At 51.6% G+C, this 25849-nt stretch overlaps 2 pseudogenes; one reads left to right on the top strand and one right to left on the bottom strand.

The window, feature by feature from the left end:
• Positions 1–230: 230 nt before the first annotated feature.
• Positions 231–10777, top strand: LOC127032103 (serine protease 27-like; annotated as a pseudogene).
• A 3462-nt stretch (positions 10778–14239) lies between these two features.
• Positions 14240–25549, bottom strand: LOC127032102 (prostasin-like; annotated as a pseudogene).
• Between the last annotated feature and the right edge of the window lie 300 nt (positions 25550–25849).

The following is a 25849-nucleotide window of genomic DNA, read 5'->3' as shown; positions in this document are numbered from 1 at the left end:
CTGCTTTCACGTTCCTGTGAATCAGAAATGTAATTGCTGGGCTCCGAGCCAGAGAAGCAGAGTCTGAGGCGCCATGGCTTCCAGAGCTTCAGCACATCTGGCAGCGGGTCTGGCAAAAATCAGCCCCCACATGGCAACTCCAGCTGGGTTTAGAATCTGCTACCTTGAAGCCAAAACTTTCTGCTTAGCTGGCTGGAAGCTGAGCTGGGCCATCCCGACCCAAAGCTCCTATGGGGCAGGATGATGGGGGGCTCCGCTCCCAGCTGGCTGTGCTGCTCCTGCTGCTGGTGCTGCTGTCCTCAGCGCATGGTAAGAGGGAGAGAAGATCAGATCCAGATCCTGCCGCAGTGGACTGACTCTGACCCTTTGCCAGGGCCTGGGTTAGCGGGTTTGTGGGTCTGGGGGCACGTGAAGAAAAGAGATCCTGCCCAGAGAGGGGCAGAAATGACAGTGCTGGTCTCCAGGCCCTGCTGTGCATGAAGGGACCCTGATCCCCACCCCTCCAACATCACCGGCTTGACCCCTCCAACCCCTCTGACTAACCCCCCACAGGAGCCACTGCCTCCAGTCCCCCTCCCATTTGTTGTGCCCCAATCTCCTGTTCTCAAGCTTGGCTGGGTGGAAAGATCACGTGTGGCCCTGAGAGAGCTGAGAGCAGCCCTCGTTCCCCTCATGTCGATGTTCAGTCTTAAACCTATTGACACATGATAGCCACCTACAATTTGGGGTGTGGTATGAGGATTATTGGAGGAGCTATGGGACAGTGAGTGGGGCTTGTATTCCAGCCTGATAAGAACATAAGAATGGTCACACTGGATCAGACCAAAGGTTCATCTAGCCCAGTGTCCTGACTGCCAACTGTGGCCAGTGCCATGTGCCCCGAGAGAATGAACAGAACAGGGAATCATCCAGTATCCAACCCCTGCACCCTTTGCCAGCTTCTGGCAAACAGAGGCTAGGGACACCATCCCTACCCAGCCTGGCTAATAGCCATAGATGGATCTATCCTCCATGAACTTATTTAGTTCTTTTTTTGAACCCTGTTGTGGTCTTGGCCTTCACAACATCCTCTGGCAAGGAGTTCCACAGGTTGACTGTGCATTGTCTGAAGAAATACTTCCTCTTGTTTGTTTTAAACCTGCTACCTCTTAATTTCAACCCCTAGTTCTTGTGTTATGGGCAGTAGTAAACAATACTGATCTACTTTCTTTGCACCAGTCATGATTTTATAGATCTCAATCATATCGCCCCTTAGCCATCTCTTTTCCAAGCTGAAAAGTCCCAGTCTTATTAATCTCTCCTCATACAAAACCCGCTCCATACCCCTTATCATTTTTATTGCTCTTTTCGGAACCTTTTCCAGTTCCAATGTATCTTTTTTGAGATGAGGTGGTCACATCTGCACACAATACTCAAGATGTGGGCGTATCATGGATTTATATAGAGGCAATAGGATATTTTCTTTCTTTTATCTATCCTTTTCATAATTAGTCCCAGCATTCTGTTTGCTTTTTTGACTGCTGCAGAACACTCCACAATGACTCCAAGATCTCTTTCTTGAGTGGTAACAGCTAATTTAGACCCCCATCATTTTATATCTACAGTTGGGATTATGCTTTCCAATGTGCATCACTTTGCATTTATCAACATTAAATTTTATCTGCCATTTTGTTGCCCGGTTACCTAGTTTTGAGAGATCCTTTCGTAGCTCTTCGTAGTCTGCCTGGACTTAACTATCTTTAATAATTATGTATCATCTGCAAATTTTGCCACCTCACTGTTTACCCCATTTTCCAGATCATTTATGAATATGTTGAATGGGACTGGTCCCAGTACAGACACTTGGGGGACACCACTATTTACCTCTCTCCATTCTGAAAACTGACCATTTATACTTACTGTTTGTTTCTTATCTATTAACCAGTTACCAATCCATGAGAGCACCTTCCCTCTTATCCCATGGCAGCTTACTATGGTGAGAGACCTTGTCAAAGGCTTTCTGAAAATCTAAGTACACTATATTCACTGGATCTTCTTGGTCCACATGCTTGTTGACCTCCTCAAAGAATTCTAGTAGATTGGTGAGGCATGATTTCCGTTTACTAAAACCATGTTGACTCTTCCTAAACAAATTATGTTCATCTATAAGTCTGACAATATTGTTCTTTATTACAGTTTCAGCCAGTTTGCCCAGTACTGAAGTCAGGCTTACTGGCCTGTAATTTCCGGGATCGCCTCTGTAGCCCTTTTAAAAAATTGATGTCACGTTAGCTAATCCTCCTTTCATCGGGTACAGAAGCTGACTGAAATGATACATACCACAGTTACATACCACAGTTAGTAGTTCCGCACCTTCCTTCCTCCCGTCTTCCTTCGGATCCTAATGCTGCTCCTGTCCCAATGGCCTCAACACTGTAATGTCTCCCCAACATTTTTGTTGCCTCCACAGGTGCTGAGAAGAGTCAAGACCAGCCAGGTAAAGATTCAGGACTCTTGGGTTCTATCCTTAGCTCTGGGTGGGAGAAGTGTGCACCTTGTCCCATGTTAACATGGCTCACTGGTTTATGCAATGTTCAGCCGTATCATTGGGGAGCAGGATGCACAGGAGGGTCGATGGCCCTGGCAGGTCAGTGTGCAGGAATCTGATGATGAAAAACTTGAATACAACCACATCTGTGGAGGATCCCTCATCTCAGCCCACTGGGTGGTGTCAGCCGCTTCAATCGGTGAGTCACTCTGGAAGGGGATCCCAGGCTGCCTTTACTTGGTTTGCAGTGACATCTGTCTATGGCCTCAGCTCTATCGCTGACTTCCTGCTCTTGATCAGACTATCCCTATGGTGCAGTGTGACCGTTCCCCTGCTGCCCCCACCCCAGAGCTGGCTGCATCTTAGTGCTGGGTGAGGCATCGCGTTGCTGTGTGGCTGTTCCCCAACCTCTCTGCCCCAGAAGTGGCTGCATTTTTGTCTATGTTCACAGTCTATCTTCCCTCCTTGATCAGTATTTTCTGCCCCTCCTCTTCCAGCTATCACAATGAATCTAAGTATTGCATGAAGCTGGGGGAGTACCAGCTCCCCAACCCCTCCCCGACCTGCATCTCGTCCCACATGTGTCACTTTATCAGACACCTCGACTACAAACAGAGCATGTACTTCGCTGATATCGCCCTGGTGCAGCTGACGGAACCTGTCAACTTCATGGACACCATCTCCCCATCTCCCTGCCCAGCCCCTCCACCCAGTCCCCAGCCGGGGAAAAGTGCTGGGTCACTGGCTGGGGCAAAACTGTGTCAGAGTATCAAGGTGGCGGGGATGGGAGCTTGGTGGGTCTAATGGGTGATTGGGGGTGATTTGAGAGCCCTTCCTCTGAGCTCTAAACACACAGCTATGAGGGAAATCCTGTGCGCGCGCGCACACACACACACACACACACACACACACACACTCTTCCCCGTCCTCTCCATCTGGGGGCAGCACTGAGCGTGCTCTCACACACATGCACACGTGTGCACACACACACTCTTCCCCGTCCTCTCCATCGGGGGCAGCACTGCATGCTCGCTCACACACACACACACACACACTCTTCCCCATCCTCTCCATCAGGGGGCAGCACTGCACGTGCTCACACACACACACACACACACAGACACACACACACACTCTTCCCCATCCTCTCCATCAGGGGGCAGCACTGCACACGCTCACACACAATCTCCCCTGACTGTAATGTTTATACGCGCTCTGATCTGCAGCCCCTAGATGGTGATGTTACTCACATGTCCTGCCACCATGTTAGACTTGGAGAGATTTTTCCCATCACGTCCTGGTCCTTTCCAGCTACCTCGGCCTCCCAGAGGCTCCATCCCCGACTCTCTCATTCCAGGTGCACTTCAGCCACCCTGGACGCTTCAGGAGCTGCAGGTTCCTCTCGTCGATGTGTTGACCTGCAGAGAACTCTTTGGGGAACAGAGCCACTGGATCAAAGATGACATGCTGTGCGCTGGGTCCAGGGTGACCCTAGTGGCCCCTGCAAGGTGAGCTTCTTGGCTTAGGGAGGCAGCACTGGGGTTGCTTGAAATTATCTGGCCCATTGTTCTGTTTGCAAATGTTGGTCCTTCCTCTTCTGCTCTCAAAAAAGGCCCATGTGGGTGATGTTTAAATTTGATCTTCCTCCGCATCTCATTGATGGAGAAAGCAGCTCTCCCAGCACAAGTGAATTCTGGGAGATCTCACAAGTCACCGTAGAATGGGGGCAAACTCTCTGAGCTCTGGCCCTGCTGAACTGAGAGGATTAAACTTCACCTGAACTTAATGCCAGAGAAAACAAACCTAACAAGGGTGGAAGCTCTGCCCCAGCACTGCAGCAGGACATGGCATGGGAGGGAAATGTGTTTTATCCTCGGCTCTGGGAGAGAAATGGGGTCTTGTGGGTTAGCGCAGGGGGGGCTGGGAGCCAGGACTCCTGGGTTCTCTCCAGGCTCTGGTAGAGGAAAAACAGGAGCCACTTTGTGGGAAGGGAGGCAAAGGGACCGCCCTTGTTGACCCTATTGTCCCTCTCTCTCAACCTAGTGTGACTCCGAGGGGCCTCTGATCTGTCCAGGGAATGGCAGCTTCGTCCTGACTGGGATCATCAACTGAGGCAGAGACTCCTCACCCCTACTCCCCAAGGTGTATGTCCGGGTCCCAGTCTATGTCAACTGGATCCAGAATGTCACGGGTGGTGCTGGCCTCTCAATCGTCTCTCCTTCTGTACTCAGTGGCAGTATCACCCCATTGGGGTCCCTAAGCAATGGCTTAGTCTGCTTGTGCCTAGCACTGGCTCTGGTTGCACTGCTCCTTGCTGGGCTCGTGCTGATGGCCCTGTGACCTGCCCCCTGGGGCTCCCATCTGCGCCAACCCCCAGGTAACATGGCAGCCCCCCGCTAGCAGGGGTGTGTATAGACCCGCCTTGGCACCAGGTGTAGGTCCTGCATTGTTGGGCCTGTGAGACACAGCTGGGAAAGGGTGGTGGATGGAAACTCAGGGGGTCGCTATGGGAAGTGGGCACAGGGGATCATATCCAGCCCTTTCTGCAACTCTGCAGTACCCCCCCCCGGGGGGGGTGACTGGGAGGCCAGTGGGGAAGGGCCACACAGCCGCTTTGATCCCACCACTTGTGCTCCAAAAATCATGAATAAATCAGCTTTGCAAATTCTGTCTCCTCCCAGCCGCAGCCACGACCTGTCTGGCAGCTGCTGGTGCTGCCTCCCGCTAGGGTCAGTCCTGCCACCGCCACTGCCTCCACTGCTTGGTATGGGACGGCAGAGTGTGGGGGCTGCCCATCACGCTGGGTGCTGCACAGACCTCCCCCCCGAGATTGGGGCCCCTGTTGTTTCAGGTGCTGTACAGACACTGACCAAGATCAGGGCCCCTGGGCAGAGATACATCCCCTCCCCGAACTGAGCTCAGTCCCTGCAACCTGCTGAGCACTGCACAGACCTCCTCCCCCACCAAAAGTTCAGTCCTCACCATGGCACTGACTCCCCAGAGCGAGTGTGAATTTTCTGAACTATTTTATGGTCGCTAGCTGTGCCTCAGTTTCCCCTGCATGCGGCATTGTCACCTCGTGTGTGGGAAATGACTGTTTGCTCTCAGGGCAAGCTAGAGACACCACCCTGCCCCGCGCTGGGAAATTCAGTCGGTATCATTACGTCACTCAGGGGTGTCCACACACACCCCCGGGCAAGTTAAACTGACCTAACCCTGGGTGTCGCCAGCTCTTGGTCAGTGGGTGAATTCTCCCTTCGCCCCAGCTAGGGCCTCTCGGGGAGGTGGATTAACTATACTGATGAGAGACACCCCCCCCTGCAGCATTTAAAGTGTAGCAAAGCCCTGAGACGTGACTGTCGCCTCGCTGCTGGGCCGGGGCACTGGAAAAGGACTGGCTGACCCCATGTCAGTGAAGAATCCATGAAGATGACAGAAAATCCAACCACCAGCCATAGACACCTGGTGGCCAGCGCCCTGGCGGGAGATGGATTTCCTCACCTCTCAGCAGGGAAGCCGAGAAATACCCCCCAGCTCCAGAACAAAGGACTGGGGATGGGGGGAATAAGGGTTCAGTGCTGGAGGGAGTTGGGGTTCACACCTAGGGACTGACACAGGGGATCAGACAGAGCTTGAACATGGGGTTGACTGCAGCATGGCTGGGCCTCTGGGCTGACCAGAATGGACCATGGTTTAATTGTGCTCCCCAAAGAACCCCATGTGCCGTGTGCCCGGTGACTAACAAACCCAAGCATTTTGCTGAAGCGGATCCTACTAGAGACCGTTCCAAAGCTGGGGCCGTAGCATCGATCCTGGGGTCTGTGACAGATGGTGGTAGGGGTGGGATGCTGATTGCACTAGGAATATTGTGACTTGCAGCAGTAAAACGAGGGTAGCCAAAGGACACAGGAAGAGAATGGCGTATAACCAGCTCCCGAAGAAGAACATCATCAAACTGTGACGGAATGGAGGGGTGGGTGCCGGCGAGCTCAACAAGGCGGAGCTGGTTTCCCAGCTAGAGAAGGTTGATTGGACCCAGGCAGGGAGCCAAGAGGGTCTGAGAGCCACCAAGTTGGCAGCAGGGCTAGCTGGCCAGGAGAAGGAGCAATTTGAGACCATGTGAAGCAGCTAAAACAAGAACTGGAAATGGAGAAGGGGAGGGACCGGAGAACCCAGAGAAGGGTCACTGAGGAAAGTCCCCGAAAGCCAGCTGCACAGGGAACCTGATACCAAATGTTTGCCCCGGGGTAAGGAGGGGGTGGTTGCCCTGGGACATACTTTGAATTGCAGGAGCTCCACACCTCTGTCCCGCTCAGGTGTTGGCTGATAAATGCCTGGTGCATGTCTGGTTACTCGCTTTAGCCAGTCAATAACTCTCTTCTTCCTCTTCCACAGCGAATAAACCTTTCGTTTGTGTATTACAGGACTGGCTTAAGACGCTGTCTTCGGTGTAGGGTCCGGGGCAGCAACTGAGCTGGGGTTAGTGACTGGTGTCCTGGGACTGCAACCAGCCTGACTGTGGTGTGATTTTTGGGACCATTCATCACAAAGTCTAGTTTATCTGGGTGGCAAGATAGACTGGAGAGGCTAAGGGGCCTGTCTGTGACCCCATGGTGAGACTGTCACGTTTGTTACTGGCCTGGTGAAATTATACAACATCCCACCACTTTGGGGTGTCTGCCCTGGTTTTGACAGTCTGCCCTGAGACAGGCACTCACAGTCATGAACTCACAGCATGACAATGGGATGAGCAAAGAATCCAGCATCCTGACTCTCCAAAACACTTGCTCTAACCCACTAGCCCCCATTCCTCTCCCAGAGATGGGGAGAGAACCCAGGAGTCGTGGCTCCCAGCCTCACTCTCATGTCATGTGTCCAGGTCAGGTAAGGCTGGAGTTTTGCAGGGGGTGTCTCATCTGTCAGATTCCAACTCCCCTGAGCACCTAGGGAGCAAAAAAAGAGAAGAGGAAGATATTAATGAGTGTGTAGGAGCAGATGAGGGTGGGGACATCCAGAGGAATTGCTGGGACAGTAGCTCCACCCACAATTCCCCAAACTCCACCCACTGCCCCAGGACAGCCCTGCTGTCCTCATGCCAGCCAAAATTCCACATCTGCCTTGGGAATGTGGAATGGGAATGAGGCTGGCAGCCAGGAATCCTGGGTCCTATCCCAGCTGTGGGAGGGGAGTGAGATGGGATAAGGTGGTATCATTGGGCTTAGGGACAAGAGTTAAGGTAGTCATGGGGCTAAGGTTATAATGGGGTCATGGTTAAGAATATCCTTGGCTGAAGGTTCTCATGGGGGTGAGGTTCTGGATTGAAATGTGGCATTTCTCTTTCTTTCCCCTTTTTATTAAGATTTTTTAAAAAAAATACCAATCTAGCTAAATTTGAAAAGAAAGTGTTGCTTCAAAGTGAAAAGAGCAAATGGTTCCTTTGGAATATGTCCAAGAAACACTTCCACTTCTCTGAATTTTTCTTCATCTGAAACTGTTTGGCGAATTCAATCTGAATCTGTGATGTTTTAGATGACCCCAAACTACATATTTCAGTGAATAAACCATATCTCCAAACGATGTCACTCAGCTGTGCTGACTAGCACAAGAAATACACAGCTCTAGACAAAACAGCCAGTACACCTACATGCAATACCCTGGCTCCGGTTCCTCACTGCTAGAGAGTGTGCAGTGCTTTGGCTTTGGACAGAGTACCGTGGGGTGCCCCATATCCTTTCCCCACAGGTTGCGGCTTTTCTTCCAAATCAAGGTGGTTTTCCTGCTCAGCTAGCTTTCTCTGACTTTGTCTGGTCCACAGTTAAACAAGAATCTCCTCCCAGCTATCAAAGCATGTCCATCTCCTCCCCTCTCATTCCGGTCTTTGCCTGGCTTCTGCCTGAAGTTTCCTGCTTCTGTGAGTCTTCTCTCCAGTTAATGTGTCCCCATCCCAGCACCTGGTGTCTCTGCTTCTCCCTGGTTGATTTTTTTGCTTCCCCCTGCTTGCACAGGAACTGGGGGGTGGATCCTGCCAATCTCAGAGAACCCAGTTTCCAAGGTGTGTCTGCCTGAATGGGTGACCATTTAAGGTCTAACAAATGAACATTCTCCCTAGGTTTGCTGACCCAGCCCTCCTCGGTGAAGAAACGTTGGGCTCCACATGAAGGCTTCACAGCCGAACAATTTCATAATACCGACAGCTGGATGGGGCAGAACCCCAAATCGTCACTGGAGTGATGCCAAGAGAAGGGCAACAGGGCCAAAAACACAGGGTGGAAAATTACACTTAAACCTAAACCCCACTATAAACTCAATCCCAACTCCCAACCTTAACCCCATAATAACCTTAACCCCAAGCCCCATGATATCCTTCACTTTAACCCCACAATACTCTTAACCCCATGATAAATGTAACCTTCAAAGCCATGATATCCTTCATGTTAACCCCATGATACTCTTAACCCCGTGATAACCTTAGCCCCAATCCACACGATACCCTTAACCCTAACTCCATGATATCCTCTACCCCATGATAACCACATCCCTCACCTAAGCACTGTCCTTGTCACTTTCTTCTGAGCACACTCAGTTGGCAATAACACAGGGGAAGTGATAATCACCACGCAGTGACCTGGGCCATCACACTTTTTCATTTGGTTTTCTAGGGCGCCCGTACTGGGGTGACACCAGGCAGAGCAGAATGAAAGCAGTCACAACCTGTTCAGCATGTTAAATTTAGCAGCTGTTATTTCCTTGCTTAGGTTCCCAGAAAATCAGTCTCCATTATTCTCTATAGATCTAGGGAGGGGCACACAAAGGCCCATAAAAACCTGCCCCGGCACTTACATTGTTCAGTCGAGTTTTGGTCGGAGCACTGGAGGCAGCTGCATGCAGCCAAGACAGGCCTGGGGAAGGCTGAACCATGGGGTGTCTCTGTTCCCCAGCGGCCCTAGCACTGCTGGCAATGATTCTGCTGCAGGGTGAGTGTGGGGTGGGGATGTACGGGGAGGGGAGTGAGATACAGATTGTGGGGGAGGGAATTGGGCTAGTGAATAACAGGGGGATCCAACCCCTTGGCTCGTGATAGATCCCCCAGCCCATCCACCCTGGATTTGTACATTCAGTTCTGAACTGCCCCTCTCAGATCAACAGGAAGTGTTGATTCTTGCACCTACTGGTGAGAATTGTGGCTAGTGCTGAGGATGGCAGGGCTGCTCTGGGGCTATGGGTGGAGCTACTGGCACTCAGTCCCCTCCACACACCTTCTGCAATGCCTGTGAATAGCCCCCTTCAACCCCAGCACACACATTAATATCTTTCCCTTCTCTTTCTTCACTCCATAGGTGTTCAGGGGACCTGGAATCAGACAGGTAAGACACCCACTGCAAAACTGCAGCCTTACCTGCCCCGGGCATGTGCCATGAGAATGAGGCTGGGAGCCCAGACTCCTGGGTTCTAACTCCAGCTCTGACAGCAGAGTGGGGGCTAATGGAGGGAGGGAGAGGGGCTGAAAGTCAGGACTCCTGGTTCTTTGCTCTTCCCATTTAAATGCTACTCCTCTCCAGGGTGTGGTCAGTCCAGAATCTCTGGCCAAATTGTTGAGGGAGGGGATGCCGCAAGGGGCCAGTGTCCATGGCAGGTCAGCATCCAGTACAATGGACACCACTGTTGTGGTGGGTCCCTCATCTCAGCCCAGTGGGTTGTGTCAGCAGCTCATTGCTTCCTGTTGTGAGTAACTGGGATGGGTAGGGACCAGTACAACAGACAGATGTCCTGCCTGGATCTATGCCAGGCAAACCTTCTCTGGATGGCATCACTGTGTGGCTGTTCCCCAGATGCCCCACCCCAGAGGTGGCTGCATCTCAGAATCGGGTGGACCATCCCTTTGCAGCATCCTGGGTGGTTTTCTCCCAGCTGCCCTGCCCCAGAGGTGGCCGCCTCTTACCGTCACTTGTTCCCTGGATCCAATTGCTTTTTTGCCCATATTTGCAATCCAGTTTCCCCTACTGATCATTCCTTTCCCTCTGCTCCCCAGCTCTTTCTCCCAGTCTGCCTATTGTGTGAACCTTGGGGAGCACCAGCTGTCCAATCCCTCCCTAAGCTGGGTCTCGTCCCCTGTGCGCCAGATCCACATCCACCCCGATTACAACAGGGGGACCCGTGCAGCCAACATCGCCCTCGTGCAGCTGGCGGAGCCAGTGTGATACACCGACGAAATCCTCCCCTTCTGCTTGCCTGGCCCCTCCGACTCCTTCCCTGACAACTGCGCTGGGGCATGCATACCAGGAATGTTTGGGATTGGCTCGCTGGGAAATGGGTGGTCTAGGTGGGGCAAGGCTTATAGGTAGCCCCTCCTACAGCTCCAAAGTGGTCCCTGTGTGTGACTGCATATATGGACGCTGCACTCCCATCACATGTGGTCAAAAATAAAATGTTTTTGCATCAAACTCTGCTCCCGGGTTCCTGGCTGGGTTCAATGGGCCCCTGAGAAACACCAATTGTGTCTGCGAGATCTGCAGCCTCAGACAATCCCTAACCCCATCTGTTCCAATGGGGGACTCATCAGTGTCATAACCCTTCCAGCCTCAGCTTCCACAGATACATTTTCAGATTTAGGGGCTGCCACGCTGAAATCTTGCCCCACTCTCTGATGTGCCCTCAGATGGTCCTTTGGGTGGCTTTGAGGTTAGTCCTGGGACGCCACTCTGTCCTACACACCACTTTAATTACTCAGCTCAGTGCTGTGGAGGGTCCTCTCCCACCCACATTTTATCCAGCTTTGGGCTCTCATCTTTCCTTCCTCTGGGATTGTGGGACCCGAGCAGGCCCCGCTTCTAAGTTTCCCCACATGACCTTACAGGGAACCAGAGAGCTGTGGGGCTGGAAGGGACCTCAAGAGGTCACCTAGTCCAGCCTCTCGTGCAAAAGCAGGACCATGTAAATCTGGATGAGCCCTGGCAGGGGTTCATCCAACTTGCTCTTAAAAGCCTCCAGTGACGGGGATCCCACAACCTCCCTGGGAAGCCTGATCCAAACGACCTTGAGTAGATTGACCCTGATAGTGGATTTCTAGAATCTCACCATCCTGTTGAAACACTTTGGATTCAAAGCTTCACCCATGATCTGTGCGTAACTTACCCGGGAGCTCAGAAGGATTCATTCCCTGGGACCCCGGCGACTGTTCCAGCCTCTGGATTTCTTAGGGGCCAGTTTGTGAAGTTGTCCATAGCGACCAGCAAACATTTGCTTCTAGATTCTGTCTCCAGCAAAATCTCAACCATGTCAGCAGCAACGGGCCCCATCAGTGCCCCCAACAAATTACCGCCGCGTCCTGGCGCTGCCTGTCTTAGGGGAGCTCTTTTTCACAAGCAGCATCACATTTCCTGCCTCTGATTTCTACATCCACCCAGCAGAAATTTGCCCTTCGCTTGGCTAAGATTTTTGCAACCCTGAAGTGTCCAGTGATTTTAAGATCATGGCATGACCCTTTTCAGAGTGTCCTTTTCCAGTGTCTCTGGCACAACCAGCTGATCCCTGGACTCATCACCTGCTGGCGCTTCACTCTCATCACCAGATGGCAGCAGAAAGCTCCTTCCTCAGCACAGGCTAGATGAAAGATTTCAGGTGACACTTTGTTTTCAGCTGTGAGCTGTTTCCGCAGGAGGAAAGAAATCCCACAGATTGCAAAATGTTTTGATGATCAATTTTACGAAAGAAAAAGCACTAGGGGGCTCTTGGACACCCCCATGCTAGACCCTGCTCCTCTCCCAAAGTTGGGGACAGAACCCAGGAGTCCTAGCTCCCAACCCCCTAATGTAACCCACTAGCCCCTGCTCCCCTCCCAGAGCTGGGGAGAAAATCCAGGAGTCCTGGCTTCCAGCCCCAGCAGTGGCTATTAGCCTCCCCTCTGGCTACACCCCTCCCACCCCTGGGAGCCGATCTCCTGCGGGGCAGCGCCCGGCTCCGGGGCAGGAGGAAACAGAAACCAGCGGAGGTTTTACTTTCAGTTCTGCCGGAGAAAATGCCGGGGAGACAGAGCGAGCTGTGGAGCAGATCACGGGGGGGAAGGGGGGAACTACCATCCCCGGAGGGGGCAGGATCTCCTCCTCCAGTCGATTGCCGCCCTGGGGGCAGATTTGCCCCCTCCAGGCTACCTGCCCCCCAGATGTCTGTGACTCTCTTTCGGTGGGAGGCTGCTCTGGTCCCCCCTTAGCTTGGAACACGCACCAGCACCAGCACCCAGGCCAGCTGGGAGCCCAGCCCCTCCCCCCCAGGCCAGCCCCACGTGTGCCCTGGGGCCAGACAGCTCGGAGATGGGGGGTGATCTGGGCCAGCCCCTGGCTGGGTAAGGACATAGGACAATGGAGGCCCCACTCCCAGGAGGCCTTTTGGCGGGGGGGCTGGAAGCTCCTTCACTGGGCGGTTTCAGAAAGAGGCTGCAAAACCATCTGTCCTGGGTGGTTCAGACACAACAAATCCTGCATTTCGGCAGGGGCTGGGACTGGCTGACCCTGGGGGTCCCCTTGACCCTATGGCTCTTTGCTGAGAAGTCCCCTGCACTTCTGACCCAGGGCCCTTGTCTCTCCTCCTCTCCATCGCGAGGACCAGAGATTTGCTGTCGAATGCACAGCAAAATGTTTACACCCGTTTCCCCATTTTGGGCCCCGGGTGGTTTCTCTGACTTCTGAGCTGTTTCCCTTTGGAGGAGAAATTGGGGCGAGGAGCCAGGCCTGCTCTTTGCTGCAGTCCCCGTTCTGTGATCTCTGGGATGCCGCCCGGGTCATATCCGAAAAGTCAGACTTCCCTGCATGCTCGCGCACACACACACACACACTTTCCCATCAGTAATGGTTGAAATGCGCAGACAGCCGCAGTGAGAAAAAGGGCAGCTCCACAACCTCTTAAACTTTGCTTTAAGACTGTTGGCTTTGTATTTTTGAACAAGGGATGTTGACAATTTGTGTTCTAGAGCTTTCGCTTTCAATTCATTTCAATGGAATTAAATAATTATTGTCTGACACCCCCCCCAAGTGTCAGACCCACCTCATCATTTCACACAACTGTGAACATTGAAATCAATACATTTGTTTAAATGCTCAAACTCCAAACTCACACAAAGGGGCCCCTGGGGACCCGGCCAGGGGCCGTGCCTGGGCTCTGTTCAGCCAAGGATTAAAGCATATGGGGCCTGGTGTACTGAGACCAGAGGCGCCGACTTTCCAAGGTACTGGGGGGTGCTCGACCCCTGGCTCTGCCCCAAACCCTGCCCCCACTCTACCCCTTCCCCACCCCACCTCTTCACCCAATTCCATCCCCTCCCCCAAGTGTACCATGCCCTTAGATTCATAGATTCTAGGACTGGAAGGGACCTCGAGAGGTCATCAAGTCCAGTCCCCTGCCCTCATGGCAGGACCAAATACTGTCTAGACCATCCTGGATAGACATTTATCTAACCTACTCTTAAATATCTCCAGAGATGGAGATTCCACAACCTCCCTAGGCAATTTATTCCAGTGTTTAACCACCCTGACAGTTAGGAACTTTTTCCTAATGTCCAACCTAAACCTCCCTTGCTGCAGTTTAAGCCCATTGCTTCCTCTCCCCTCCTCCTAGCACCTCCTGCTTGCCTCAAAACAGCTGATCACGGTGGAGGGGAGGCGCGGGAAGGGAGGGGGAGGCACTGATTGGTGGGGCTTGCTGGTGGGTGGGAGGCACTGGGGGAGAGGAAGTTAGCTGATGAGGGGCTGCCAGTGAGTGTCCAGCACCGACCATTTTTTCCCTGGGGGTACTCCAGCCCCGGAGCACCCAAGAGTTGACGCCTATAGCTGAGACCCTCACACCATCGTCTGCTGAGTGTCCAGCAGGGAATCTCTCCCAGGGCAAAAGGTGAGTGGCAATGGGCAGAGAACAAAGCATCTGCCTCGTTGGTCCCTGGTGCTTCCCCGTCTGTCTGTCTCCAGCTGGTATCTTGTGTCTTAGCTTCTAAGGGCTGGGACTGCCTCAATGGACTGGCCTGATGGGGCACCAATCTCGGTCAAGGAGACCTGTGCAGGGCCTAGCATGATGGGGTCCCCAGTGTCAGTCAGTTGGGATGTGTGTGTATTATCCACGGTGATGGGGTCCCCGATCTCAGTGGAAGGGGAGCTGTGCAGCACCTGACGTGATAGGCAGCCCCTACGCTCTGTCCTCCCACAGCTAATATCAACCTGTGGAGCCCGTGGGAGGCTGTTGCCATGGCAGGATTGGCCCTAGCGGGAGACGGCACCAGCTGTTGTGGGGCAGGTTGCGGTTGCTGCCAGGAGGAGACAGAGTTTGTAAAGCTGATTAATTGACAATTCTTGAAGCATAAGTTGCAGGATCACAGGGGCTGTGGGGCCTGTTCCCGTCAGTTTCGCAGTCACCTCTGGGAGGTGTTACAGAGCTGCAGGAAGAGCTGGATATAACCCCCCCACTGCTCTGCCAAGCCCCATAGCACCCCTGTGCTGCCATCCACCACCCTTTCCCAGCTGTGTCCCCCAGATCCCAGCAACGTGGGGCCCATACCCAGTACCAAGAGAGTCTATGGCCACCCTGGCTGGTGGGGAGCTGCTGGCTCCGAGCTCCCTGCAGCTCACACCCAGGAAGCACAACTCATACCCGGAGGGGTGTACTGCTGCTATGTTAGCTCAGGCAGGCATCTGTGCTGGGGACGGATTGGCCTGGATGGGAGCCCCAGGGGGCAGGTCACAGGGCTGGCAGCAGGAGCCCAGCAAGGAGCGGTGCAATCAGAGCCAGTGCTAGGCATGAGCACACTAAGCCATTGCTGAGGGACCCCAGTGGGGTAGTACCAGCGCTGAGTACAGCAGGAGAGAAGGCAGAGGGGCCAGCGCTGCCTGTGACCTCCTGGATCCACTTTGCATAGACTGAGACCCGGGTGTACACCCCTGGGTGGGGGGGTGGGGAGGCTGTGCAGATAATCCCCCAGTTGACGATCCCAACCAAGATGAAGTTGTTTCCCTTTGGACAGACCAGAGGCCCACCAGAGTAACCCTAGGGAAAAGAGAGGGACTGTTTTTCTTCTACCAGGTCATGGGATGCAACCCAGGAGTCCTGGCTCCAGACCCAGCTCTAACCCAGTCCCCTCTCATGCCCTGTCCTGGGGTCGAATTACTCCTTCATTTGGTTTGTTTTCTCTTGTGTTAAGCTCAGTTTAAACCTGACCCTTCTCAGAGAGTTCCACCCCACAACCTATGGAGCCTAGTGATAACATAGAATATGAGGGTTGGAAGGGATGGCAGGGGATCATCTAGTCCAACCCCCTGCTCAAAGCAGGACTAATCCCCAGACAGATTTTTGCCCCAGATCTCTAAGTAGCCCCCGAAGGATTGAGCTCATAATCCTAGACTTAGCAGGCCAATGCTCAAACCACTGAACTATCCCCTCCCATCTGCTGCTGGGAGAGCCGCTTTCATCATCACTGTGGGGAGGGAGGGGCGATCTAATGAAAACATAGAATATCAGGGTTGGAAGGGACCTCAGGAGGTATCTAGTCCAACTCCCTGCTCCAAAACAGGACCAATTCCCAACTACATCATCCCAGCCAGAGTTTTGTCAAGCCTGACCTTAAAAACCTCTAAGGAAGGAGATTCCACCACCTCCCTAGGGAACCCATTCCATTGCGTCACCACTCTCTGAGTGAAAAACTTTTTCCTAATATCCAACCTAAACCTCCCGCACTGCAACTTGAGACTATTACTCCTTGTTATGTCATCTGCTACCACTGAGAACAGTCTAGATCCATCCTCTTTGGACCCCCCTTTCAGATAGTTGAAAGCAGCTATCAAATCCCCCCTCATTCTTCTCTTCCACAGACTAAACAATCCCAGTTCCCTCAGCCTTTCCTCATAAGTCATGTGCTCCAGCCCCCTAAACATTTTTGTTGCCCTCCGCTGGACTCTCCAATTTTTCCACATCCTTCTTGTAGTGTGGGGCCCAAAACTGGACACAGTACTCCAGATGAGGCCTCACCAATGCTGAATAGAGGGGAATGATCACATCCCTCGATCTGCTGGCAACGCTCCTACTAATACAGCCCAAAATGCCATTAGTCTTCTTGCCAACAAGGGCACGCTGTTGACTCATATCCAGCTTCTTGTCCACTGTAACCCCTGGGTCCTTTTCTGCAGAACTGCTGCTTAGCCACTCTGTCCCTAGTCTGTAACAGTGCATGGGATTCTTCCGTCCTAAGTTCAAGATTCTGCACTTGTCCTTGCTGAACCTCATCAGGTTTCTTTTGGCCCAATCCTCTAATTTGTTTAGGTCTCTCTATATCCTCTTCCTACCCTCCAACGTATCTACCACTCCTCCCAGTTTAGTGTCATCTGCAAACTTTCTGAGAGTGAAGTCAACGCCATCCTCCAGATCATTAAAGAAGATATTGAACAAAACCAGTCCCAGGACTGACCCTTGGGGCACTCCGCTTGAAACTGGCTGCTAACTAGACTTGGAGCCATTGATCGCTACCTGTTGAGCCCGACGATCTAGCCAGCTTTCTATCCATCTTATAGTCCATTCATCCAGCCCATACTTCTTTAACTTACCAACAAGAATACTGTGGGAGACCGTGTCAAAAGCTTTGCTAAAGTCAAGGATTAACACATCCACTGCTTTCCCCCCATCCACAGACCCAGTTGTCTCCTCATAGAAGGCAATTAGGCAAAACATCCCAGAATGGGCCTTTTGGGGGAACAGGTGAGGAAGGGGCACATTTGAAAAATGTGTCAGATAATTTCAAGCAGCCCCAGGGCTGCCTTCCCAAGCCAGGTAGCTCACCTTGCAGGGGCCACTACAAGCATCTTGGGCCCTAGCGCACAGCATCGTGGGTTGGTTCCAACGTTTGCATCTCCCTACTAGCTTTTCGCAGGTCGACACATCGAAGAGAGAAACCTGCAGCTGCTGAAGAGTCCGGGGTGGCAGAAGCACATCTAGAATGAGAGAGCTGGGGATGGAGCCACTGGGAGGCTGAGGCAGAGGGAAAGGAGGGGACACGCTGGAAAAAATCTCTACCAGTGCGGCCGAGCATGTGAGCAATGTCACCATCTAGGGGCTGCAGCTCACTATGCACATAGAAGTCACATGAGAAATTCTTCATGTCTCTGGGGCTGAGCAGCGCTGCCCCCTTTTGGAGATGATCAAGACTGCGGGCGTGTGTGCACAGTTTCCCTCTTGTGGCTACACACCCTTGCGTGTTCAGAGCTCCAGGGAAGGGCTCACAAATTCTGAAGACATTAGACTTTCCCAGGGATAGGGACTGAATACCAGTGCCCCCCAGTCACCCATTAGCCCCACCAAGCTCCCCTCACCTCCACACCCCTATCCGATGTGGCCCCAGGCAGTGACCCAGCACTTTTCCCCTGCTGGGAACTGGATGGAGGAGCCCATCAGGGAGATGGGGCGGATGGTGCCTGTGAAGTTGATAGGTTCCGTCAGCTGCACCAGGGCAACGTTGGCGACGAGTATGCTTGGGTTGTAGTCAGAATGCCTGACAATGCGACGCATGGGGGATGGGATCCGAGTCAGGGCGCGGGGGGTTGGAGAGCTGGTACTCTCCCAGGTTCATGCGATAGGCAGAGACAGGGGTAGAGCTGAGGGAGAGTGGACAACACCCCTAGGGTTACTGTATTTCGAGTTCCCCAGAAGAGGACCCAGCCGGGGGAGGCGGGAATCAGAGGGGTGGCACAGTTGGGGGTACCAGAGGGGGATGTGTGTACTATGAGGCAGTATTTCAGGGTGCTGGTGGGGGTACTTGAGGCCTCACTCTTGAGGTGGAGGGCAGCTCAAGCTCATCAGCATCTCTCAGCTCCACTTACCTGGCAGGCTGGCCAGGCCACGAGAGGACACCACCAGGACAGAGAGCAGGAGATCAAAAAATAAGAAATGTCCAGCTCAAGGCCACAAAGGAAGTCTGCAGTGCAGGCGGAATTTAAACTCAGACCCCTCAACTCTTAGGCGAGTGCGATAACCTCTGGATCATCCTTCCTTTCTCCTGTGTCTGTCTAATGACGTGTTTCTGTCTATCTAACCCCAGACATAACTATGTCTCTGTCTATCTATCGCCATAGAAAAATATCCGTCTGTCTAGTGTCTACCTGTCTATCACCTTTTCATAATTAAACCAGGAGCCATGCTATTTATAGTATCAGAGGGTAGCCGTGTTAGTCTGGATCTGTAAAAGCAGCAAAGAATCCTGTGGCACCTTATAGACTAACAGACGTTTTGGAGCATGAGCTTTCGTGGGTGAATACCCACTTCCTCAGATGCATGTCATCTGAGGAAGTGGGTATTCACCCACGAAAGCTCATGCTCCAAAACGTCTGTTAGTCTATAAGGTGCCACAGGATTCTTTGATGCTATGTATAAGATGTCAATTAAAACCACAAACTAGGAATAAACTCAGATAAGTTCAATAACCAGCATTCTTGTTGAAATCAGAAATCAGTAAGATTACGTTCACACTGGTTCACTGTATATTAACTGAGGAGATATGAATGAAGAGCAAAGTTAAGCAGTGGGAGCTGAATTAAAACGATGGGTGAGACCCTCCTGCCTGCTCTGGCTTCTTGCACAGCCTAAAACTGGAGTTCTGCAATGGGGAAGCAGAGGCAGCAAGTGAGTTTGGAAAAGCTTCCACCTCCAAAGGAAAGGACCCTAATGAATACTAAGTAAAACATCTCCCTCTCGCCTGGGCTCACATGCAGTATCTTATCATCCTGTGCAATCTACACCTCAGCTCCTACCTACTACTTGGAAGCACCTCGGCTCCTACCATTTTCAGGGCATCCAGAGAAATGGACCCCTGAGCCCCAGAAGGAACTGCAAGGGAAGCCCTGAGCCCCCATGGCAGATGAAAGGCAGAAGCCCCAAGCTCAGGCACCCATAGCTCAGGCAGGAGTGGGGAGGGGCATGAAACTCCTGAGCCCGGTGCTCCAGCACTGGCTAACCCCATGGGAGGCCAGAAGCTCTGAGTCCAGACACCCAGAGAAGTGACTGGAGTGGAAGTTGCCAAGACCAAAGTCCTGAGCCCAACGCCAGGCTGATGCAGCGCACTCACTTCTGCATTGCCTCTACAGGTGCATCTGATATCCTCGTGGAGAGGAAGCCCTGTCCCCAGCCAGCAGACAAACAGCTAGGAGGCCCCTACTGAGTTCTCCTGGCTGCGGGGTCCCAGCAGGACAGGGAGATTGAATATCACGGAGCAGGGCTAATTTGATCTAGCCAAAAAAGGCACAACAAGAACCAACAGCTGCCAGCTGAAACCAGAGAAATTCAAATGAGACGTAGGCACACATTTCTGACAGTGAGGGAGACTAGCTCCTGAAACAAATTACCCACGGTACAGGTGGACTCTCTGTTTCCTGGTGTCTTCACGTCACAACTGCCTGTCATTCTGGAAGGTGCCTTTTAGTGACTTACAAGAATTGGGCTTAATATGGTGCAAAGTGTGTGAAATTTCATAGCCTGTGAAATAGAGGCCACATTAGGAGATCGAATAGTTTCATAACCTCTATGAAAAGCTCAGTGTGAGGTGAGGAACAGACTCTGCTGTTCTACTGCATAGCCTGCTTGCTCCCCAGAATCAATAATGAGCAAGTGGGGTGATCGGGGTGCAACTCAAACATCCAGCTGGGCTGGCCAGGGGCAGACATCAGGCCGCCAGGGAAAGGTGGGTGTGACAGTGACTTCACAAAGGCCTTTGGCAGGAACTCAGCCAATTGGGCAAAGATGATGAGGCAGCTGTGACCTCACAGAGCTCCCTTGACAACAGCCAGGTAGGACAGGGATGCGGGGCAGGGGGAACCTCGGAGAGCCCTGTAGCCTTGCTGCAGCAAGCCTCCATCTCATGGTCTCTCATTGAGAACCAAGAGACGTCGGTGTGCAGGAGATTCAGTGCATGTGTTTGTCATTCCCGTGTGGATTTTTATCAAAGACATTGTCATCTGTGTAGAAGGTAAGAAAAATATAGGCTCTAGGTAGAGATACAAGATAGGGGACTCTATCCTAGCAGATTCAAAGGCATCACCACCCTCCTAGTGAAAAAGTTTTTCCTAATATCCAAGCCTTTCACACTGCAACTTGAGAGCATTGCTCCTTGTTCTGTCATCTGCCAGCTCTAAGATTTCATGAGACTCAACCTTTCATTAGGAAAATAATTCAAAAATGCAAATACACAAAACTTTGAGTGAAATCAACCCATCCTGATCTTTAGTGTCTGGGAGTGTGGGCCTTGGCGGCCAGACTGAGACCCTCATGGGCTAGTAACACCCAGGAAGCCAGTAAAATAATTCCAGTTCTCTTAGCATCCAGGCCTCCCTAATCCAAGGAACACCCGAGGGCTGTGGGAGACAGTGGGATGCTGAGAATGTCTAACTCATGACTGAAAATACAGAGATGTGTTATTGGCTTTGATTGGGGGACAAGAAACAAATCCGTTGGGATTCTTGACCCAAACAACAATCGCCCATTGTCCTTTAGCACACGAAGGCCCTAACACGCCTGACTTGCTCAAATCTCTCTCCTGCTGGACTGAGAGAATTTTTTCCATCCCCCATGAAACTGAGGGAAAGAGAAAAGAAGTGAACTCTCTTTGGTCACACAGCAAGGTCATGCCAGAGCTAGAAAGAGAAGCATAAGAAAGAAGTTGTATCAAAATGTTTTGCATTTCAAACTAACTGATTTCTTAAAGAAAGGCAATTTGATGTGTGGTTAGTGAACTGAAATGATACATTCTTGTCTCCACATGTTTCTAGATTGATGAACCAGTAGATCTATCTCCTAATTTTTATCCATAAATTGAGGGAGGAAAACAAGTTGGCCTGTTTTGTGAATTCCCAATGGCTTTTTTGAATTTCAACAAACTAGTCGATTGAACTGAATGATTTGAATAAACTGAAAGGAAGACAATATTTTCTGCACCTTTCAAGGAAGTTTCTGCTGCCCAAACCTGGGTTAGCATTTCAGCTAACTTTGCTTCCAAGGCCTTAGCTATCATATCAGTGGTGCAACAGTCTGAAAAACTTGGCAATGAACATTCTCTACTGAATGTTATTTTTTCTCTTCTATTTAAATTATTTAAAAGATTGTCATAAATTTGGCACTTCTCAGAGGTTGTCAATTTCAAATGTAATTCTGACAGTGAGGGAGATTAGCCACTGGAACAAATTACCCAATGGAGAGGTAGAGTCTCTGTTAGCTGGTGTCCTACCATCATAACTGGTTGGGAAGGTGCCTTTTAGTGAATTACAAGCAACTGGGCTTAATAGAGTGCTAAGAGTGTGAAATTTCATAGCCCGTGAAATAGAGGCCGCATTAGGAGACTGAATTGTTTCACGACCAATGCCTCTATGAAAAACTCAGTGTCGGGTGCGGAACAGACTGTGCTGTTTTACTGGGTAGCCTGCTTGCTCCCCAGAATCAATAATGAGCATGTGCGGTGATCCAGGGTGCAGCTCAACATCCAGCTGGGCTGGCCAGGGGCAGACGTCAGGCCTGCCAGGGAAAGGTGGGTGTGGCAGTGACTTCACAAAGGCCATTGGCAGGAACTCAGCCCATTGAGCAAAGACAATTAGTTGGGAATTGGTCCTCCTTTGAGCAGGGGGTTGGACTAGATACCTCCTGACGTCCCTTCCTACCCTGATAGTCTATGATTCTATGAATGAGGCCTCTGTGACCTCACAGAGCTCCCTTGACAACAGCTAGGCAGGACAGGGATGCAGGGCAGGGGGAACCTGGGAGAGCTCTGTAGCCTTGGTGCAGCAAGCCTCCATCTTCGTTTTACCAGATAAAGATTATGAGCAGACAATGGCTGGAAGTTAAAGCTAGACCAATACACATTGGAAATAAGGCAAGGAGCATTTTTAACGTCAGAGTTTGGAGCAATTCACTGAGGGTTGTGCTGGATTTTCCACAACTGGCCTATTTTAAAATCAAGCTTGGGTGTTTTACTGAAAACTCTACTCTAAGTCCTATGGGAATTACTTTGAGGCACATTCTATCGCCGAAGTGAAACAGAAAGTCAGACGACAGTGGTTTCCTCTGGGCTTGGAATTAATCTGTGACTCACTGGGGGTGTTTGGAAGTTGACCATTTTGCTTCCCTCTTCCTCCTTCCCTCTTGTCCCTTCTTCTCAATTGGAAAACAGGCCACCAGAAAAGCCTGATTTCCACCCTGTGCCCCTTCCATTAATGCTGTAAGCTGAAGGGCATTGTGAGTTTCGAGTGAATTCAGCCAGTCAGTGCTAACTCTCCACAGGTGATTTGCATAAGTCAGTAAATGAACCTGCAGGTTTCCGTGGGATCGATGCCCAAGGCAGGGCTCAGGCTTTGGGTTTATGCTCAGGGTTAGTGGAGTCAGGGAGCGACAGGTGACTGAGTTACCTCTGGTGTCACAATGTTACTGCTTAGGTTCCTCTGCCTGCTGCACCACCTGGGCAGTGACTGGCAAGGGGAAGGTTTTGTGGATTTGAAACGCAGACACCAGGAAGCGCAGAGGAGGAATGGCTTAGACAGTTTGGCAGTAAAATGTAGATTTCATGGCAATATCCTGTGCAACTGCTACTGGATCCTGGACGCAGACAGCATTCCTGCCCCTCCCCCCACCTCTTAGCTGGGCCTGCATAAAAGAGACCAGGTAGAGTTTTGCACACTTGTTTGTTTAAGACTGAGCAAATAAGGCCCAACAAATTACTGCTAGGATGAATTTTGCTGCCTCCCCTCCTTGACTAGAGTACAAGCAGTTTCTGATTCTCTCAGATGAAGTGGTTCTTCTAAAATCAAGGGCAAGACCAATCAATGGCTTTTTCACAACTCAACTCCCCCCCCCCAAAGAAATTTGTTTTTATTTAAACTGGGTTTTAAAAATTTATATTGAAAAAAATGTTTTTTTAAAACCTATCAAATATAAAATTTGAAACAATGACAAGTGATGTTAAGGCCTCTAGTTGCTCCAGCCTATTAAAGTAATTTAAATAAATACCAGTATGAAGAAGTCCATGTTTGCTGCCAAGTGTCAGAGGAAGTCAAAGCACTGAACTGTTGGAAGACATTGCCTAAGCACTGGGGAGTCCAGAAGTTATTGAAACACTCAGCCAGATTTTGGCAGCACTAGCCTCTTCTGCGGGTGCAGAAAGAATATTTTATTCATTCCAGCTGATGCAGCTACTTCATTCAAATGTAAGAAGCTGATTGGGAGTTGAAAAAGGATGAAGGCTTCTTTTCCTCTTATAATATATGAATAAACACTAGAGAGGAGGAGCTGTGAGCTACTACTTCTAAAATCTGGAAGGACATTATGAGCAGGAACAATCAGTTCAGTGAACGAACTAGAGATCCTTCTTTACCTCAGTTTGTTTGAAATGAAAACAAATGGTTCAGCCAACCTTTTTGTTTGTATGTATCCTGCAAAACCAGCAAGTCAACATGTTTGAATGGATCCCTATTCCTAGAATCCTAGAAGACTAGGGCTGGAACAGACCTCAGGAGGTATCTAGTCCAACCCCCTGCTGCAGGCAGGACCAACCCCACATTCATCATCCCAGCCAGGGCTTTGTCAAACTGATCTTTAAAAACTTGTAAGGATGGAGATTCCACCACCTCCCTAGGTAACCCATTCCAGGGCTTCACTACCCTCCTAGTGAACTAGTGTTTCCTAACAGCCAAGTTACGCCGTCCTCAGTGCAACTTGAGACCATTGCTCTGTGTTCTGTCTTCGGCTACTACTAAGAATTTCATGAGAATCAATCTCTCATTAGGAAAATAACTCAAAAATACAACTACAAAACATTTGGAATGAAATCAATCCACCCTGACCTGTAGCGTCTGGGGGTGTGGGCCTCTGAGGCTAGACTGAGACCCTCATTGGCTAGAACCACCCAGTGAGCCAGTAACAATATCTAGTCCTGTTACCGTCCAAGCCACTGTAATGCAAGGAACAGCTGAGGGCTGTGGGAGACAGAGTGGTGCTGAGAAGGTCTAAGTCATGCTTGCCAACCCAGAGATGTGTTATTGGCTTTGGCTGGGGGACAAGGAACAAATCCGTCAGTCACTACAACAGGTCACACTCGGAGCCAGGGAGACTGGGAATCGAGTCCTGCTGGCACTTCCCAGCTCTGGCTTTCTGGAGGAGGAGGAAGACACCAGCTCCCCTAGCTGACCCTGAGGCAGCTTCTGGGCCCAAATGGAGGTGGCCCCGGGTACAGCTATGGAGTGTCCCAGGAGCGTTCTGCTAGTGGCATTGTATTGTTTTCACAGCCAGTTCCGATCTCTGGTTTCTACCCCTTGCCCTGCTGGCAGGGCACTGTGCAACACCCGTTGCAGGCCACCTGAGTGCAGGAGATCGAGGAGGGTGAAGGGAGGAGCAACCCTGAGCATCTGCCATCCTGCTCCATCCGATCTAGAACAAGTAAGTGGAGTTCTCCAGAGCCATCCCCAGTGTGGTGGGAATATCCCAGCACTAGGGCTCCCAGCCTCTCCCTTGTCAGGGTTTGTTCCCCAGGTTGAGGGTTCCTGTGCTCTGGGGCAGGATGTGTCGGGAGGAGAAATTGCCTCAGCAGAGGGAAGGTGGGCAAGGGAGCAGTCAGGCTCGTTAATGAGAGGCTGCTTTGAAGCCAGACTCATGGCTGCTCCCCACTCAGTTCCAGGATGGAGCGAATAAGGCGGATGCTCAGGAGGAAGGCCGGGCAGGTGGCTCCAGAGCCAGCAGGATATATCAGCCAGCCTTCCTAGGAGGACAGCGGCCCCTCTGTCCCCGCGGGCGGGGAAGAGGCTTGTGGGAAGGGTAAAACGAGGAGCTGTGTCGCATGCTGGAGGAGGAAGAAGACAGTAGCTCCCCTAGCTGAACCTGAGGCACCTTCTGGGCCAAAATGGAGGTGGCCCCGGGTTCAGTTATGGAGGAGAAATCCAGGAGAGGGCAGGAGCCGGGGAAGGCAGCTCTGTGCCTTCCTTTGCAGGAAGCCATGGAGCCAGGAGCTGCGCCCCAGGGCCCAGCAGGAGCCATCGTCCACCATGGCAACTGAGGAGCCCTGCGCCAGCTCGACGCTGGCCCCCAAGGAGCCTCCCGCCAGCCCCACCCTGGCCCCAGAGGAGCCTCCTGCCAGCCCCACCCTGGCCATCGAGGAGCCTCCTGCCAGCCCAGAGCAGGAGTTGAGCAACTGCACATCAAACACCAGCAGCTCCGCCTACTCCTGCGGGGCCAGCAGCTCCTCCATGGGGTCTGGCATCCTTGAGATTAAAGGCTCCCTCTTTGGAGGTGAGGGGAGACACAGGGGAAAGGGAGGAAGATGTGGGCGGTGGGGGA

Source organism: Gopherus flavomarginatus, chromosome 12, assembly GCF_025201925.1.
Source record: "Gopherus flavomarginatus isolate rGopFla2 chromosome 12, rGopFla2.mat.asm, whole genome shotgun sequence".
NCBI classification, from domain to species: Eukaryota; Metazoa; Chordata; order Testudines; family Testudinidae; genus Gopherus; species Gopherus flavomarginatus.
Note: the sequence above shows the minus strand (reverse complement) of the source record. Positions and strands in the feature narration are given on the sequence as shown.